The sequence below is a fragment of the Schistocerca americana genome, chromosome X (genome assembly GCF_021461395.2).
Source record: "Schistocerca americana isolate TAMUIC-IGC-003095 chromosome X, iqSchAmer2.1, whole genome shotgun sequence".
Classification (NCBI taxonomy): Eukaryota; Metazoa; Arthropoda; class Insecta; order Orthoptera; family Acrididae; genus Schistocerca; species Schistocerca americana.
Genome location: NC_060130.1, coordinates 997,147,930 through 997,166,336, shown reverse-complemented (window position 1 = coordinate 997,166,336; position 18,407 = coordinate 997,147,930). Strand labels below are relative to the sequence as shown.

Here is an 18,407-nt window from a genome sequence, read left to right as displayed (position 1 = left end):
AAGCTAAAATATCATACTCCTGCTCCTTTACAGTTTTATATATCCACTGAAATCTGCAAGAGTCCTGACAAGTCTTGTCTGCCTCTCAGTGTATGGAATGTCAGATCCCTTAATCGGGCAGGTAGGTTAGAAAATTTAAAAAGGGAAAAGGGTAAAAATCGTTGAGGGAGACCAAGAGATGAATACACTAAGCAGATTCAGAAGGATGTAGGTTGCAGTCGGTACTGGGAGATGAAAAAGCTTGCACAGGATAGAGTAGCATGGAGAGCTGCATCAAACCAGTCTCAGGACTGAAGACCACAACAACAACAACAGTGTAACTGATGACTAACAGTGAATAAGAGAGTGAAACATGAACATTAATATTATCAATAATTATCACTGGTTTACAGGTTTGGTTTTGGCTTTGTTTTGCGTTAGGCCCCAAAAACAACTGGGGTCATACTCGCCCAAGTCAAAACTACAGCATGCGAAGATGGAGACGAGTTAAAAAATGGCTATACGTCAGCCCCAACTGGCGTAATAGAAGACCGCTAAAACCAGGAACGTGGAGAAAGGTAGGTAGGTAGGTAGGTAGGTAGGTTGGTGTTGAAGGGACCAAACAGAAAGGTCATCAGTCCCTTGTTTTAAATGTGGTCTATTCAGACAGATTGACATCTCAGGAAAGTCAAAACGATAAAATGTAAAAGGCTAAAAAATGTAAAAGGCTAAAAAATGTAAAAGTGCAGTCGTCTTGTCAATGGTGAAAACAAAATGAGGGAAGTCAGCAAGTGAGCAACCCCAAGGCTATGCTAGAGGCAGGAAATATCCCACCTCTGATGCAGTACAGGCAAGATCACCTGCTATTTAAAAGTGTTCAACCGCTAGAATGTAGAAGTGCGTATTGTAAAAGGAGACTAATCAATTCCAAAAATTGATAAAAAACAGAAAAAACGGGAAAGGAAAGAGGATCTTGGCCAGGGAGGGAGCTTACAGTGGGAGACACCCCAACCCTCACCGCCCTGCCCCTACTCCAGAGGAGACTAAACCAGTTCGACCAACTGGGAATCGTCTGCCAATATTAAAGGTAAAGTGCGGGAAAGTCTGTACTTAATACGCAGAGCCAAAAGAAGGGGGCATTCCACCAAAATGTGGGCTACTGACGTGGAAGGCTCCACAACCACATAGTGGGGATGCCTCATTACACATAAGAAAACCCTGGGTCAGCCTGGTATGACCATGTGGAGAAGCCACAGGGTGGCAGAGTCCTTTCGGGAGTGGCGGAAGGAAGAACGCCATGGGACAGGTGTCACCTTGATTGCATGAAGTTTATTAGACAGGGAGGTAGCCTCCCAAGAGTTGGCCAATGATTGTACAAAGGGGGATTTGATGTGAAGCCGTAAATCTGCTGCAGGAGGGGTTACAGAGAAGAGGGGGTAAGTGACTGCTCCCCCAGCCAAACGATCAGCAAGCTCATTACTTGGGATACCCACATGGTGAGGGACCCGAAGGAAGTCAACGGAACAAGCAGCATGGTGAAGAGCCTGAGACGGTTATGGATGGCCGAGACCAAGGGATGGCAGGAAAAACATCGGTCAATGGCCTGATGGCCACTCATTGAGTCCGTACATAGCAAAATGTGTTGGAGTTGGGACTGTTCAATAAAGGGAGGGGCCAGTTTTCTTTTTTTTTGGTGGGGTTTAAGGGCGCTCAACTACTGAGGTCATTAGCGCCCAGTAACAGTTGTTAGAGCACATGGAATCTAGTAAAACTCAAGGGGAGGGGGGGACACCAGAAAGTCCTGACAAAGATGAGGATAAAATAAGTAAAAAAGTTAGATGTCTTTGGACAAGCCAGTAAAAGTTATAAAACGCAGAACACGAGCAACTGCTCGAACGTCATCAGCTAAAATATCCGGTAAAGTAGATGGCAGGGACAGGACAACACGAGATTGACTAAAGCGGGGACACGACAATAAAACATGGCGCACTGTTAATGCTTGACCACAAGGGCACTGCGGGGCTGGGTCACCGGAGAGCAGGTAGCGGTGGCTAAACCGGCAATGCCCAATCCGCAACCTGGTCAGAAGGACCTCTTCTCGCCGAGATTGTCGGGAGGAGGTTGTCCAAGCAGTTGGGAGCGGTTTTACTGCCTGGAGCTTGTTTCCTTGGAGGGATGACCAAGCATCCCACCACAACGACACAAGCCTCTTACAAACAACCCCACGAACGTCAGATGACGGGACACAATGGGAGGCTAGCCGAGGCAGGAGGACTGCAGCCTTGGCTGCAACATCTGCAGCCTCATTCCCAGGCACTCCTACATGTCCGGGAACCCACAGAAAGCTGACAAGAGAACCATTATCAGCGAAAGAATGGAGGGACTGCTGGATCCGTTGCACCAAGGGATGGACCGGATAGGGAGCCCCAAGGCTCTGAAGAGCACTGAGGGAATCAGAGCAGAGTACATACGATGAATGTCGGTGGCAGCGGGCATACTGAACGGCCTGACGGAGAGCAAAAAGCTCGGCCGTAAAGCTGGAACATATGTCGAGGAGCCGGTATTTAAAGGTGGCGGTCCTGACGACAAAGGCACAGCCGACACCATCGTCAGTTTTGGAGCCATCGGTGTAAATAAAGGTGTGACCGGCAAGTCGAGCACGAAGTTCGACAAACCGTGAGCAATACACTGCAGCCGGAGTACCCTCCTTCGGGAGTGAGCTGAGGTCGAGATAAATATGAACCGGAGCCTGGAGCCAAGGTGGTGTCGGGCTCTCACCCTCTCTGCAGGTGGTAGGGAGGGCAAAATCCAATTGTCGAAGCAGGCGACGGAAGCGGACTCCAGGGGGCAGCAGGGCAGACACATACAACCCGTACTGACGGTCGAGAGAATCGGCGAAGAAGGACTGACAATAGGGGTGATTGGGCATTGACAACAGCCGGCAGGCATACCGACACGGCAGTACGTCGCGCCGGTAGGTCAATGGTAATTCGGCAGCTTCAGCATAAAGACTCGACAGGACTAGAGTAGAAGGCTCCGGTCGCAAGACGTAACCCCCGATGGTGGATGGAGTTGAGACGGCGTAAGAGGGATGGCCGAGCAGACGAGTAGACAAAGCTCCCATAATCCAGCTTCGATCGGACTATGGACCGATACAAGCGAAGCAGGACAGTGTGATCCGCTCCCCAAGATGAACCACTAAGAACTCTGAGGACATTACGGGAACGTGTACAACGGGCAGCCAAATAAGAGACATGCCGAGACCAACAAAGTTTCCTGTCCAATGTGAGCCCTAGAAACTTAGTTGTGTCCACGAATGGGAGAACAACGGGACCGAGATGTAAGGATGGCGGAAGGAACGCTTTATATCGCCAAAAGTTGATACAAACCGTCTTCTCTTCAGAGAACCGGAAGCCATTTGCCACGCTCCATGAATATAGGCTGTCTAGACAACGCTGAAGGCAGCGCTCCAGGAGGCATGTTCTCTGGGCACTGCAGTGGATCGCGAAGTCATCGACAAAGAGAGAGCCTGAGACATTAGGTGGAATGCAATCCATAATTGGATTGATCGCGATGGCAAAAAGGGCTATGCTCAAGACGGAGCCCTGAGGCACTCCATTCTCCTGGAGGAAGACGTGGGACAATACGGAACCCACACGTACCCTAAACTTTCGATCCGTTAAAAAGGAATCAATAAAAAGGGGCAGGCAACCGCGTAGGCCCCACCTGTTCATAGTGCGGAGGATACCTCCTCTCCAACAGGTATCATAAGCCTTCTCCAAATCGAAGAACACGGCTACCGTTTGGCGCCTTCGCAAAAAGTTGTTCATGATGAATGTCGACAAGGTCACAAGGTGGTCAACAGCGGAGCGGCGGCGACGAAAGCCGCATTGGACATTGGTAAGTAGCCATCGAGATTCAAGAATCCAGACTAACCGAGCATTAACCATGCGCTCCATCACCTTACAGACACAGCTTGTAAGAGAAATGGGGCGGTAACTAGAAGGAAGGTGTCTATCCTTCCCGGGTTTGGGTATAGGAACAACGACGGCGTCACGCCAACGCATGGGGACCTGACCTCCGGTCCAGACGCGATTGTAGGTTCGAAGAAGGAAGCTTTTGCCCGCTGGAGAAAGGTGTGCCAGCATCTGAACGTGAATGGCATCTGGCCCCGGAGCAGAGGAACGGGACAGTGCAAGCGCACGTTCGAGTTCCCGCATAGTAAAGGGGGCATTATAAGTTTCCAGATTCAGCGAGTGGAAGGAAGGTCGCCGAGCCTCTTCTGCCTCTTTCCAGGGAAGGAAGGCAGGGTGGTAATGGGCGGAGGTTGAAACCTCCGCGGAAAACCGGCCGAAGGCGTTGGAGACAGCCACAGGATCAACAAGGACCTCATTACCTGAGGTCAGGCCAGGTACCGAGGAGTGGGCCTTAATGCCCGACAGCCGGCACGGGCCACCCCAAACGACAGAAGAGGGAGTAAAACTGTTAAAGGAGGTGGTGAAAGAGGCCCAACAAGCTTTTTTGCTGTCTTTGATGACTCTACGGCATTGTGCTCCGAGTCGTTTGTATCCAATACAATTCGCCAACGTAGGATGGCGGCGAAAGGTGCGTAAAGCACGTTGTCGAGCACGGATAGCATCTACTAGCCTCATTCCACCAGGGGACGGAAACGCGACGTGAAGAGGTAGTATGAGGAATGGAACGTTCGGCAGCATTGACGATAACAGCCGTGAGGTATTCGACATGACTGTCACAACTGAGAAAATCGTGGTCCGGAAAGGTCGCCAGGGAGGAGTAAAGTCCCCAGTCAGCTTTCGGTATGTTCCAGCTCGAAGGACGTGGGGATGGGGTGTGGTGCAGGAGACGAACGACACAGGGGAAGTGGTCGCTCGTATAGGTGTCAGAAAGGACATACCACTCGAACCGATGGGCAAGAGTGGTAGAACAGATCGAGAGGTCCAAGTGGGAGTAGGTATGAGTAGAGTCCGAGAGGAAAGTCGGGGCGCCGGTATTGAGGCAGACACGATTGAGATGGTTGAAGACTTCCACCAAGAGTGAGCCTCTTTGGCAGGATGCAGGAGAGCCCCAAAGGGGATGATGGGCATTGAAGTCGCCAAACATTAAAAACGGCGGAGGAAGCTGAACAATCAGGTGCATCATGTCAGCCCGACTAACTGCGGATGACGATGGAGTGTAGACGGTACAAACAGAAGAAGTAAAGGCAGACAGAGTAATACAGACAGCTACTGTTTGGAGTGGGGTGGTCAATGGGATGGGATGGTAATAAACATCGTCCCGAACGAGCAACATGACCCCACCATGAGCTGGGATACCGTCCACAGAGGTGAGGTCATACCGCTCCGAGGTATAGTGGGTAAATGCAATACGGTCAGTCGGGCGCAACTTGGTTTCCTGGAGACCAAGGACGAGCGGACAGTGCAGGCGGAGGAGCAGTTGTAATTCCTACCGATTATATCTAATACCTATTATGTTCCAATGTAACAAGGCCATCGCTAGTCAATAAAGAGGGGGAACGAGACAGGGGAAGAGCTGGTCACCTCGACGGCCGCGGAGGGCCAGGTTTCGATGGAACAACGCTACAACCGGCAGGAGGCGGATCCTGTTCCATCGAGTCGTCGCCAGCTGCGGCCGCTGTCCCGGGTAGTGTAGGATGGGGCAGCATCATTTGCCGATGAGAGGCCAGCTGAGCGCCTGGCAGCAGAGCGTCCCAGCGAAACTGAGGACGGCCGGGAGCAGCGACTCACGGATGGAGTGTCAGACGAAACACGCCGGGGTGGAGAGGGGGATAGAGACTTCTTCCTGGAGGCCTTCTTCGAAGTCCGAGGAGGCACAGGGATGGTGGGCTGAACCCAAAGAAGGTCCTCTTGCGCGGGGTCCGTTTTGGAACGCCGGACCTCGGAAGCTGGGGTCCGGAACGTTTCCCCGATGAACGCATGAGGAGAGGATCACTTCTCATGCGGCGGGGTGGAGGGGGGGGGGGGGGGAGAAGGAGGAAGGGTGGCCCCTGGGGCAGAGGGGGCGGGGGCCACGGGGGAGGAGGATTTGGAAGGGAGGGATTTGGGAGGCGGAGGCATAGACCCCGGATGGGGGGAGGAGGTGGAGTGGGGACAGGATAGTGGTGAGGATACCGTGGAAGGAGTGGACATGACTGAGGCGAACGAAGTGGTCAACATCACGGGATGGAGGCGGTCGTACTTGTTCCTGGCCTCAGAATAAGAGTATAAAGATCCAGGCGAGTGGATGCCAGGACAATTAACGCACCGAGGTGGTGGGGTGCACGTATGTTCCTCACGAAGAGGACGTCCACAATCGCCACAAAGGGGCTCAGCCTCATACCGTGACGACATGTGCCCAAAGCGCAAACACCAAAAACAGCGCATAGGAGGCGCGATGTAAGGTCGCACGTTGCACCGGTAGCACATCACCTTTACCTTCTCCGGGAGAACGTCCCCCTCGAAGGCGAGGATAAAGGTCCCGGTCTTTGGGGCCGCGCTGGACTCGCCGGACGAAATGCACGCCTCGGCACTCCAGGTTGGCCCTGAGCTCCTCATCAGATTGCAGCAGGAGGTCCCGATGAAAAATAACCCCCTGCGTCCTATTCAGTGCCAGATGCGGGACAATGCACACTGGGATGTCCCCTAGTCGGTCGCATGCCTGGAGCGCCACCGACTGTGTGGCGGAGGTGGTCTTTATAAGAACGGACCCCGAACGCATTTTACTGAGGGCCTCAATTTCCCCAAAGATGTTCTCGATGTGCTGAACAAAGAACATGGGCTTGGAGGTGGCGAACGTCCCCCCATCGGTTCGGGAACAGACCAAATAGCAGGGGAAGTACTTCGCCCCAAGCCGGCAGGCCTGCCCTTCCTCCCAGGGAGTGGCCAAGGGGGAAAGGGCAGGACAACCAGAACCAGAGACAGTACCTTTCCTTTTGAAAGACTGCCGCAGAGCGACCTGATACATGTTGACGTTTCATCTGCGAAACGTCCACCCCGATACCACCCACTCCGACCAGGGGCTCTCCCCACGGGCGCCACCCAGCCTCAGCAAGGGCCACCTGGCAGGATCACCGTTGCCGGGAGTCCTGATGCCCCAAGGAGACGGGCATCTACTCCTTGGCCGACGTGGGGAGGGTGCAGCTCAGGTATCGGCAGTACGATCCCTGTGTTGTCAGGGGGCTACAACCTAGAGGGTACATGACGACCCCAACACAACGGGCTGGCTGCCGTGCTGGATTTCAGGTGCCATGGAAAGTCCATCATGATCGTAGGTGCAGATGGGGACGCACTATGGGCGTAACTTGTACAACCCATCAGGCGTTTATGTCCAATTTGAGGAATAGTGGGTATGGTTACAATGCCGAGTGCCAAGGTCTTAGTGCACTGAGGACCAGTGGTACACCACGTAAGGCGTCCTTCCCCAAAAGGCTCGTACTTCTGTAGAATTTTGAAAAATGGTGGGTCAAACCCCAAGGGGGACCATCACATGAAAGGCCGAAACAGTTGAAACTCCTTTTAGTCCCCTCTTACCACAGGCAGGAATACCTCGGGCCTATTCTTATCCCAGACCTGCAGGGGGGGGGGGGGGGCAGGGAAATTGTCATCAATTCAGCAGTAAATAACCTCCACATAGTTGGCAGGATATGATTTTCGGTGCCAACGGAGGACATGAAGGCATATCCCAAATGATCAGCAGCTTTAGAGCCATCGGTGAAAAAACAGCAGCATCCCAGCATCCCGAAACTCCCATAAAATCCGGTGGAAAAACAACCGAACACCATCGGGGGAAGGGAATCTTTTGGACCTTGGCGGATATCCATCCAAATCTGGAGCAGAAGAACTAACCATGGGGCGGGTGTTGGGAAGGGAAAGTGGGAGACAGCAGAAAGAAGGAAGCTGCAAGTCACGGCCAAGAGATGCAAGGCAGAGCCCAACCGGAAAACCCACCTGAGGGCGGGAATCCAGTGGGCGACGTCCTTGGTCTGGAAAGAGTATGGAATAGGAAGGGTGAGTGGGAAAGGAACGGGCAGCAATTGCATAAGAAACCAGAAGCTGGGACCGCTGAACAGAAAGGGGGAGGGGAGGACGCATTCCAGTTTCAACCAGGAGACTATCAACAGGGCTAGTGGGGAAGGCACCGGTGACCAAACGGATACTACAATGGTGGACCGGATTCAGGAGGTGCAGTGTGGAAGGAGCAGCTGAACCATAAACTTGACAACCGTAGTCCAAGTTAGACAGCTGTAAAGCACGATAAAGGCGGAGAAGGATGGAGCGGTCCTCACCCCAAGAGGTGTGGGCAGGGAAGCAAAGGACATCGAGTTTACGGAAACATCCTATCTTCAGAAGTCTGATATGAGGTAACCAAGTGAACTTGTCGTCGAAAAGAAGACCAAGGAAACGAAAATGTGGGACCACGAGATAGAGCTCCGGATCGGGGTGGACCGTAGTACGACAACAGTAGTTGACCACCCGAGATTTTAAAGGAGACAATTGAAACCCGTGTGACAGGGTCCATGCAGAAGCAGGCCGTATAGCTCCCTGGAGCTGCTGCTCTGTAGAGGCCATCAAAGAGAAACTAACCCAAATGCAGAAATCATCAACATACAGCGCAGAGGTGACTAAAGGATCGATGGATGCCACAGGTCCATCTATAGCAATGAGGAAAAGAAGTACACTCAATACAGAACCCTGTGGGATGCCATTCTCCTGGGTCCGTGGAGAACTAAAAACAGTACCAACCTGAACCCTGAACGACCGATGGAACAGGAACTGGCACATAAAAACCAGGAGTGGGACCTGAAGACCCCACTCATGAAGTGTAAGAAAGATGTGATGGCGCCAAGCTGTGTCATAGGCCTTGCAAAGGTCGAAAAATACTGCAACCAAATGGCAGGGCTGGAAAAAACGTTGTAAGATACATACTGACAAGGAATAAAACATAAGGCGGGAGATTCGGCCCGCTGTTTCTGGTGACGGAGAGCAGCCGGATAGTAGGCTGATGCTGTTGCAAAATGGGTCGCAAGATGTTCTGCGAGAATCAACGGGTCTGTGCAAAGCCCACCCCTGAGGTGAAGGCCCGGGAGGGTAGACTGCCGAAGGCAACCTTGGAGAGAGCCAAGTGAAGCCCATACCCGTGACATACGGACAGTAGAAGCGAGGGAAGAAACAAAGCATTCCCAGCACACCTGTTTGCTCTGTTTGATTAAGTAACGAGCTTTAGTGCAAAGGTGTTTAAAGATAATAAAGTTGGCAATGGATGAGTGCCTCTTAAGGTGTTGCAAAGCTCGATGGCGATCACGGATGGCAATGGCCGTACTCCACCACGGGACCCCCCAGCGGTGAAATGGTCTAGATGAGTGTGGGATAGCAAGGCAAACACCACGAACAACATTGTCAGACACATCATGTAGGACGAATTCAATACAACCCGAAAAATTGGGAGAAAAAACGACCTATGCAGTATATAGAGGCCAATCGGCGCCTTGGAAAGACCAACAAGGTAACCTGTCCATCGAGGAGTGGGAAGGGAGCGAGAGAATCAATGGGAAATGGTCACTATCACAAAGGTCGTCAAGTGGCAACCAGTGTAATGAAGGGAGGAGGGAGGGAGAAGAAAGAGAAAAGGTACCATGACCGGCATTGAAATGAGTAGGGGAGCCATCATTAAAAAGGCTCAAGTCTGCGAGAAACTGGTCTATGAGAAGACCCTGACTAGATGCAAATGCACTGCCCCACAAAGGATGATGGGCATTAAAATCCCCGAGAAGGCGGAAGGGAGGAGGAAGTTGCTTAAGTAGGGCAGCTAAGGCAGCAGGAGTAAGAGTCTTGTCAGGAGGGAGATAAAGATTGCAAAGTGTGACCCCAGAGTTCAGGTGGACCCTGACAGCAACTGCTTCTAATGTAGTTTGAATAGGAATCCATGTGCTAGCAACGTCTGTATGGACCAACATAAAAACGCCACCAGTGGTCTGCATGGGGCTGACCCAATTTCGACAAAGCACAGAACCCACGGAGAGTTGGTGAGTGATCATTAGTAAAATGAGATTCCTGTAGAACCACACAAGCTGCAGAGTAAAACAAAATAAGGGATTTCAATTCCGGAAGGTGATGGTACTATCCATTAAAATTCCATTGGATAACCACAGAACCATGATTCAAATGAGTGGTGAACAGGCTAAAGCCAGTCATGCCGCCGGGTCACAATCCGTCACCGACAAGGAGGGGGCGACATCCATGAACAGCAGGTCAAAATCAAGTTGCCAAGGTGGGGACGAGACCTCTGGTGACACCAGAGGCTCCTTGTCCCTGGACTTGTGTTGTTTCTTCTTTTCTGTTTGAGATCAAGGAGGACTATGCTGCAAAAAGGAGCCGGCTACACGAAAATCTGGAACAGAAAGAGAGCGGTGACCTGGGGACCGTGGTTCTCATGGTCGCCATGTGGCAGCAGACCTTTGATCCGGAAGGTGCCAGGAAGGGAGGTCCCGGGAGGAGCGTCCTTGACCACCAGATGACGAGGAAGTGGGACACTTCTCTGACTGGGGAGGGGGAGTGGCACTCTGAGGGGAGGGTCTGGGAACCGCAGGGGATGAGGGGAAGAGAGGGGTGCGGGACTGGGGTAAGGAAAGGGGAGGAAGGGTTGAAGGTGTAACTAAAGCACAGCTAGACGTCATGGACAAAGGATGGAGATGCGCGTTTCTTACGAGCCTCAGTGTAGGTTAGACGATGAAGGGAGGGTATCCCATCAAAGGCTAGGATAAAGACACCAGTATCGATGCTATTGTCCTTCGGACCCTTCTGAACATGCCGAACAAAGTGAACACACCGCCATCCGAGATTGTCCCGCAGTTCCTCATCAGTTTGAAGGACGAGGTCCCTGTGAAAAATTACACCTTGAACCATATTCAAATACTGGTGGGGGTAACTGACACAGGAATTGTGCCAAGATGGTCACAGGCCCAACTGGCCGCAGACTGGGCAGCTGAAGCAGTTTTGATCAACAACGAACCCCACCGCATGTTGCTCTGAGAGACCAATTCACCAAACTTGTCCTCAATGTGTTCCACAAAAAATAAAGGTTTGGCAGTGGTGAAAGTATCCACATTAATTCATGTGCAAACCATATAGCGGGGGAAAGTTTTTGCCCCTAACCCTCCTCCCAGGTGTTAGCAATGGAAGGGAAGGCCGAAGGGGCAGAACGGCCAGAGTTCGGGACCCGTATGTGTTTCATTTGCATAGCGTCCGCCCTGATACCACCCACTCCGATCAGGGGCTCTCCCCACAAGCGCCATCCAGCCACAGCAAGGGCCGTCTGACACGGCGGCCAGTGCTGGGAGTTTCGATGCTCCAGGATGACAAGCTACCACTCCTAGGCTTACATGGAGGAGGTCGCAGCTCAGGTATCAGAAGTGTGATCCCTTCGTGTTCAGGGGACTCAACCAAAAGCATACATAGCGACCCCACCACACGGGATGGCTACCGTGCTGGCTATGGGCCCTAGCATCAGACAACGACGTAAAGGAAAAGGTGGAAGGAACGAGGAGGGCACACACCAGAGACACTAGGTAAGGTGCTCTTCCCCAAATGGCTCACACTATGGTATAGAAATTTAGTAATGGAGGTCAAACCCCAAAGGGAGACTAAAGAATGCCAAAAGGATCAGGTAATTATGCAACAAAACCAAGTCGCAAAGCCAACATAACCAGGAGGATAGCGGGGCCAACAAAAGAAGGAGTCCAAGAGTGGGAGAGGAGAGGGTGGGGGGAAGGAGCAAGGACAGGAATAGAGGGCATGGGAAAGGAATTGCAGCTAGGGAAAGAAGGAAGGCTGCAATAGTTCAGGGTCCCGTGCTCGCCACGCACATACTCACGAAAGAACCGCGAGACCCATTGGGGGGTGGAGAAAGGGCTACAAAAGACACCATCAAGAAACAGAGGTACAAAGTGAAAAATCAAATTCCCTTTACTTGTTATCTGCCAAAGCAATATGGTAAACCACTGTTGATAGCCTGCGTGTAATTTGCTGAAACGGCTGATACCTGACGGCAAACTGAAACAGGAATGTAAACAGTTAAATGGTCATTCGATCAGGAAGTGGCGGACAGTTCAAACTTCGGCACAATGTGTACAAAGTGGTGGGGTAGTGCCACTTATAAAATGACAATGGCTAAAAAGGCAGTACCTAATACACAGCCTAGTTAAAATGACCTCCTCCCAGCAAGAGGGCCGAGAGGAGGTTGTACAAGCTGCTTTGAGAGGCTTAATAAGCCGGAGCTTATGCCTGTGAAGCGAGGGCCATTGGCAAAGCCAAAGGGACACCAACTCCTGACAGAAGACAACACAGACATCATAGGAGGGAATAAAGGAACTAGCGAGTGAGGTACGAGGACTGCAGCCTTGGCAGCAGCCTCATTTCCCGGCAGACCAACACGACCAGGCACCCACATAAACATCACAGTGGCGCCACCAAGACTGAGGAAGTGATAGTCTTGCTGGACACGTTGCACTGAGGGATGGGCAGTCTACAGCGCACATGGACTTTGAAGGGCGCTGAGTGAGTCTGAGCAGAGGACAAAATTGAAAAGTATGTGTCACCGAATGTACTCGGTGGCCTGATAAGGAGCGAAGAGCACAGCTGTAAATACTGAGCAGTGTGCTGGAAGCCAATATCGTAAGACTCAGGCACCAATGATGAAGGCACACCCGACCCTACCGTCCGTCCAAGAGCGATCAGTGTAAACATAGGTACTATTGCGAAGTTCCATGTGAAGGTCATGGAACTGAAGGTATAGAGCGAGGCTAGAGTAGTGTCCTTAGGAAGCAAATGAAGACCAAAGTTAACAATGGCCACTTCACGAAGCCAAGGTGGTGAAGGGTTCACACTCACCGGCAAAGTTGCAGGTAGTGAAGCCACTGTAGCAAGTGTCGAAATGGGACTACAGGAGTAACGGAGAAGAGGGATGAACCCCATACTGGCGATCAAAGGAATCACCAAAGGAGCCATGGAATGGGTGGCCACGCATGCCAGACGAACGTCATGCATACCTGTTGAGGAGAAAGTCACAGCAGTAGGACAGTGGTAGTTCAGCAGCTTCAGCATAGAGACTCTCAAACAGGTCAGTGGCCAAATGGATGCCACGATGGTGCATAGTTGAGATAGTGTAAGAGAGACGGACATGCAGATGCATAAACAAAGCAACCATAGTCCAGTTTCGAATGGACAAGGGACTGGCACAAATGGAGGAGGGACGTTTGATCAGCACCCCAGGAAGCACCATTAAGGACACGTAGGACATCGAGGAACCGTGTACAGTGGGCTGCCAGGTAAGACACATGGGAGAACCAAGAGTGTTTCCTATCAAGCATGAGCCCCATGAATCTTGTAGTTTCAATGAACGGAAGGGTAAGAGGCCCAAGTTGTAAAGACTGTGGGAGAAACCATTTGTGCCCCAGAAATTCATACAGACAGTTTTGCCAATGGAAAAACGAAAGCCATTGTCGATGCTCCAGGAGTAAAGACAATGAAGACATCGCTGACATTTGCCGCTCAGTGAGACAGGTCCACGGAGAACTGTAATAGATGGAAAAATCACAAAAAAGGAGGGAGCCAGAGAGGCCCGGCGAGGGACAAGCCATTATAGGCTTAATGGCGATAGCAAAGAGGGCGACTCAAGACGAAACCCTGAGGCACTCTGAGGTGTCTGACAAGGCCGAACACGTACGCATCTTGAAAACTCGGTCTTTTAAAAAATTCCTGAAGGAAACAGGGCAGGAGGCCACATAAGCTCCACTTGTAAAGAGTATGGAGGATACCAGTTCTCCAGCAGGTGTCATAGGCCTTCTCCAAATTGAAAAACACGGCCATAGACTGGGATTTCCACAAGAAACCATTCATCACTTGGGTGGACAAAATAACGAGATGGTCAACTGCAGAACACCATGCTCGAAATCCACACTGTGCATTCATTAGTAAATTGTGAGACTCTAGCCACCACACCAGCCGGGCATGAATCATATGTTCTATCATCTTGCAAACGCAGCTGGTTAGAGAGATGGAGCAATAACTACAAGGAAGGTTTTTGTCCTTACCGGGCCTAGGTACGGGTACGATGGTGGCTTCATGCCAACGTCCGGGAAATGTGCCCTCTGTCCAAGTGCGGTTGTGTATGTTATGGAGAAAGTGCTTGCCCGCAGGAGAAAGATGCTGCAACATCTGAATGTAGACAGCATCTGGCCCTGGGCAGAAGATCAGGATGAACTGAGAGCTTGATCAAGCTCCCTCATAGTAAAGGTGGCATTGTAGAACTCACAATTCAGAGAAGAGAAGGGTACCACCTGAGCTGCCTCCGCTCGTTTCTGATGGAGAAAGACAGGGTGATAGTGGGAAGAGCTAAAAATTTCCACAAAATGGCGGCCCAAGGTGTTGCAGATAGCAACAGGATACACGATAACATCGTCTTCTACTGTCAGGCCGGAAATCGACGAATGGATCTTAGTCCCCGAGAGCCGTCGGAAGTTGGCCCACATGACAGAGGAAGGTGTGGAACAATTAAAAGAACTAGTGAATGAATTACAGCTATCACTATCACGAAGAACGCAACGACACTTTGCACGCATCTGTTTATAATTAATGTAGTTTGCCATCGTAGGATGGTTGTTAAAAATGCAGAGAGCACGTCTCCATGCGTAAATCACTTCGCAGCATGCCTCAGCCCACCAAGCGTCAGGGATTTTTTTTTGGGGGTCGGGGGGGTGGTTTTAGGGCGCTCAACTACTAAGGTCATTAGCGCCCAGTCACAAATGTAAGTGCACATATAATCTGGTAAAACTCAAGGGGGGGGAACACCAGAAAGTTCTTACAAAGACGCAGATAACAGATAAAATAATTAAAAGAGTTAGATGTCTTTGGACAAGTCCGTCAAAGTAATAAAACGAAGAACACGAGCAGCTGCTCGAGCGTCATCAGCTAAAATATCCTGTAAGGTAGATGGTAGAGACAGGACAACACGAGATTGATTAAAATGTGGACACGACATTAAAACACGGCGCACTGTCAATGTATGACCACAAGGGCACTGCGAGGCGGTGTCACCGGATAGCAGGTAGCAGTGGCTAAACCGGCAATGCCCAATCCGCAACCTGGCCAAAATGACCTCCTCTTGCCGAGATGGTCAGGAGGAGGTTGTCCAAGCTGTTGGGAACGGTTTTATGGCCCGGAGCTTATTTTCTTGAAGTGACGACCAAGTATCCCACCATAATGACACAAACCACTTGCAAACAACCCCACTAATGTCAGACGATGGGACACACAGGGAGGCTGGCCGAGGCAGGAGGACTGCAGCCTTGGCCGTAGCATCAGCAGCCTCATTCCCAGGCACTCCTACATGGCCTGGAACCCACATAAAGCTAACAGGAGAGCCATCATCAGCAAAAGAATGGAGGGATTGCTGGATCCGTTGCTCCAAGGGATGGACTGGATATGGAGCTCCAAGGCTCTGAAGAGCACTGAGTGAATCAGAGCAGAGTACATACGGAGAATGGCGGTGGCGGCGAACATACTGAACAGCCTGATAGAGAGCAAAAAGCTAGGCCGTAAAGCTGGAACACTGGTCGAGGAGCCGGTATGTAAAGGTGACGTCTCAGATGACAAAGGCACAGCCAACACCATCGCCAGTTTTGGAGCCATCAGTGTAAATAAAGGTGTTACTGGCAAGTCGCGCCTGAACTTCGACAGACTGTGAGCAATACACTGCATCCGGAGTACCCTCCTTCGGGAGTGAGCTGAGGTAAAGACGAATGTGAACTGGAGCCTGGAGCCAAGGTGGTGTCGGGCTCTCACCCTCTCTGAAGGTGGTAGGGAGGGCAAAATCCAATTGTCGAAGCAGGCGACGAAAGCAGTCTCCAGGGGGCAGCAGGGCAGGCACATACAACCCATACTGATGGTCGAGAGAATCGTCGAAGAAGGACTAATAAGAAGGGTTGTCGAGCATTGACAACAGCCGGCAGGCATACCGAAAAAGCAGTACATCGCGCTAGTAGGTCAATGGCAATTCGGAAGCTTCAGCATAAAGACTCTCGACGGGACTAGTACAGAATGCTCCGGTCGCAAGACGTAACCCCCAATGATGGATGGAGTTGAGACGACGTAAGAGGGATGACTGAGCAGACGAGGCTCCCATAATCCAGCTTTGATCGGACTTTGGACCGGTATAAGCGAAGCAGGACAGTGCGATCCGCTCCCCAAGATGAACCACTAAGAACACAGAGGACATTAAGGGAACGTGTACAACGGGCAGCCAAATAAGAGACATGCGGAGACCAACAGGCCCGAGATGTACGGATGGTGGAAGGAATGCTTTATATCGCCAAAAGTTGATGCAAATGTCTTCTGTTCAGAGAACCGGAAGCCATTAGCCACACTCCACGAGTATAGGCTGTCAAGACAACACTGAAGGCAGCGCTCCAGGAGGCATGTTCTCTGGGCACTGCAGTAGATCGCGAAGTCATCGATGAAAAGAGAGCCAGAGACGTTAGGTGGAATGCAATCCATAATTGGATTGATCACGATGGCAAAAAGCGCTACGCTCAAGATGGAGCCCTGAGGCACTCCGTTCTCCTGGAGGATGACGTCGGACAATATGGAACGCACATGTACCCTAAACATTCAATCTCTTAAAAATGAATCAATAAAAAGGGGCAGGCGACCACGTGGGCCCCACCTGTGCATAGTGCGGAGGAATCTCCTCTCCAACAAGTATCGTAAGCCTTCTCCAAATCTAAGAACACAGCTACCGTTTGACGCTTCCGCAAAAAGTTGTTCATGATGAACGTCGACAAGGTCGCAAGGTGGTCAACAGTGGAGCGGCGTTGACGAAAGCCGCATTGAACATTGTAAGTAGCCGTCGAGATTCAAGAATCCAAACCAACCGAGCGTTAACCATGTGCTCCATTACCTCAGCTTGTAAGAGAAATGGGGCGGTAACTAGAAGGAAGGTGTTTATCCTTCCCGGGTTTGGGTATGGGAACAATGACAGCCTCACGCCAACGCATGGGGATCTGACCTTCGGTCCAGACGCGATTAGAGGTACGAAGAAGAAAGCATTTTCCTGCCAGAGAAAGGTGTGTCAGCATCTGAACATGAATGGCATCTGGCCCCGGAGCAGAGGACCGGGACAGTGCAAGCGCACGTTCGAGTTCCCACATGGTACAGAGGGCATTTAATCTTCCAGATTCAGCAAGTGGAAGGAAGGTTGCCGAGCCTCTTCTGCCTCTTTTCTAGGAAGGAAGGCAGGGTGGTAATGGGCGGAGGTTGAAACCTCTGCAAAAAAGCGGTCAAAGGCGTTGGAGACATCCACAGGGTCCACAAGTACCTCATTACCTGAAGTCAGGCCAGGTACCGAGGAGTGGGCCTTAATGCCCAACAGCCGGCGCAGGCCACCCCAGACGACAGAAGTGGGAGTAAAACTGTTAAAGGAGCTTGTGAAAGAGGCCCAACAAGCTTTTTTTCTGTCTTTGATGACTCGACGACATTGCGCTCGGAGTCGTTTGTAATTAATACAACCGATGGGCAAGAGTGGTAGAGCAGATCGAGAGGTCCAAGTGGGAGTAGGTATGAGCAGAGTTCGAGAGGAAAGTCGCGGCGCCAGTATTGAGGCAGACAAGATTGAGATGGTTGAAAACATCCACCAAGAAGGAGCCTCTCTGACAGGACGCAGGAGAACCCGAAAGGGGATGATGAGCAATGAAGTTGACAAACAATAAAAACAGCGGAGGAAGTTGAGTAATCAGGTGCATCATGTCAGCCCGACTAACTGTGGATGATGATGAAGTGTAGACAGTACAAACAGAAAGAGCGACGGCAGAAAGAGCGACGGCAGAAAGAGCGACGGCAGAAAGAGCGACGGCAGAAAGAGCGACGGCAGAAAGAGCGACGGCAGAAAGAGCGACGGCAGAAAGAGCGACGGCAGAAAGAGCGACGGCAGAAAGAGCGACGGCAGAAAGAGCGACGGCAGAAAGAGCGACGGCAGAAAGAGCGACGGCAGAAAGAGCGACGGCAGAAAGAGCGACGGCAGAAAGAGCGACGGCAGAAAGAGCGACGGCAGAAAGAGCGACGGCAGAAAGAGCGACGGCAGAAAGAGCGACGGCAGAAAGAGCGACGGCAGAAAGAGCGACGGCAGAAAGAGCGACGGCAGAAAGAGCGACGGCAGAAAGAGCGACGGCAGAAAGAGCGACGGCAGAAAGAGCGACGGCAGAAAGAGCGACGGCAGAAAGAGCGACGGCAGAAAGAGCGACGGCAGAAAGAGCGACGGCAGAAAGAGCGACGGCAGAAAGAGCGACGGCAGAAAGAGCGACGGCAGAAAGAGCGACGGCAGAAAGAGCGACGGCAGAAAGAGCGACGGCAGAAAGAGCGACG

The 18,407-nt window shown here is 51.5% G+C and overlaps 1 protein-coding gene across 1 annotated transcript in view; it reads right to left on the bottom strand.

Moving 5' to 3' along the window:
• LOC124555379 (aarF domain-containing kinase 1) overlaps nucleotides 1–18,407 on the bottom strand; it is a 136,445-nt gene that overhangs the window by 76,797 nt on the left and 41,241 nt on the right. The window lies entirely within an intron of this gene.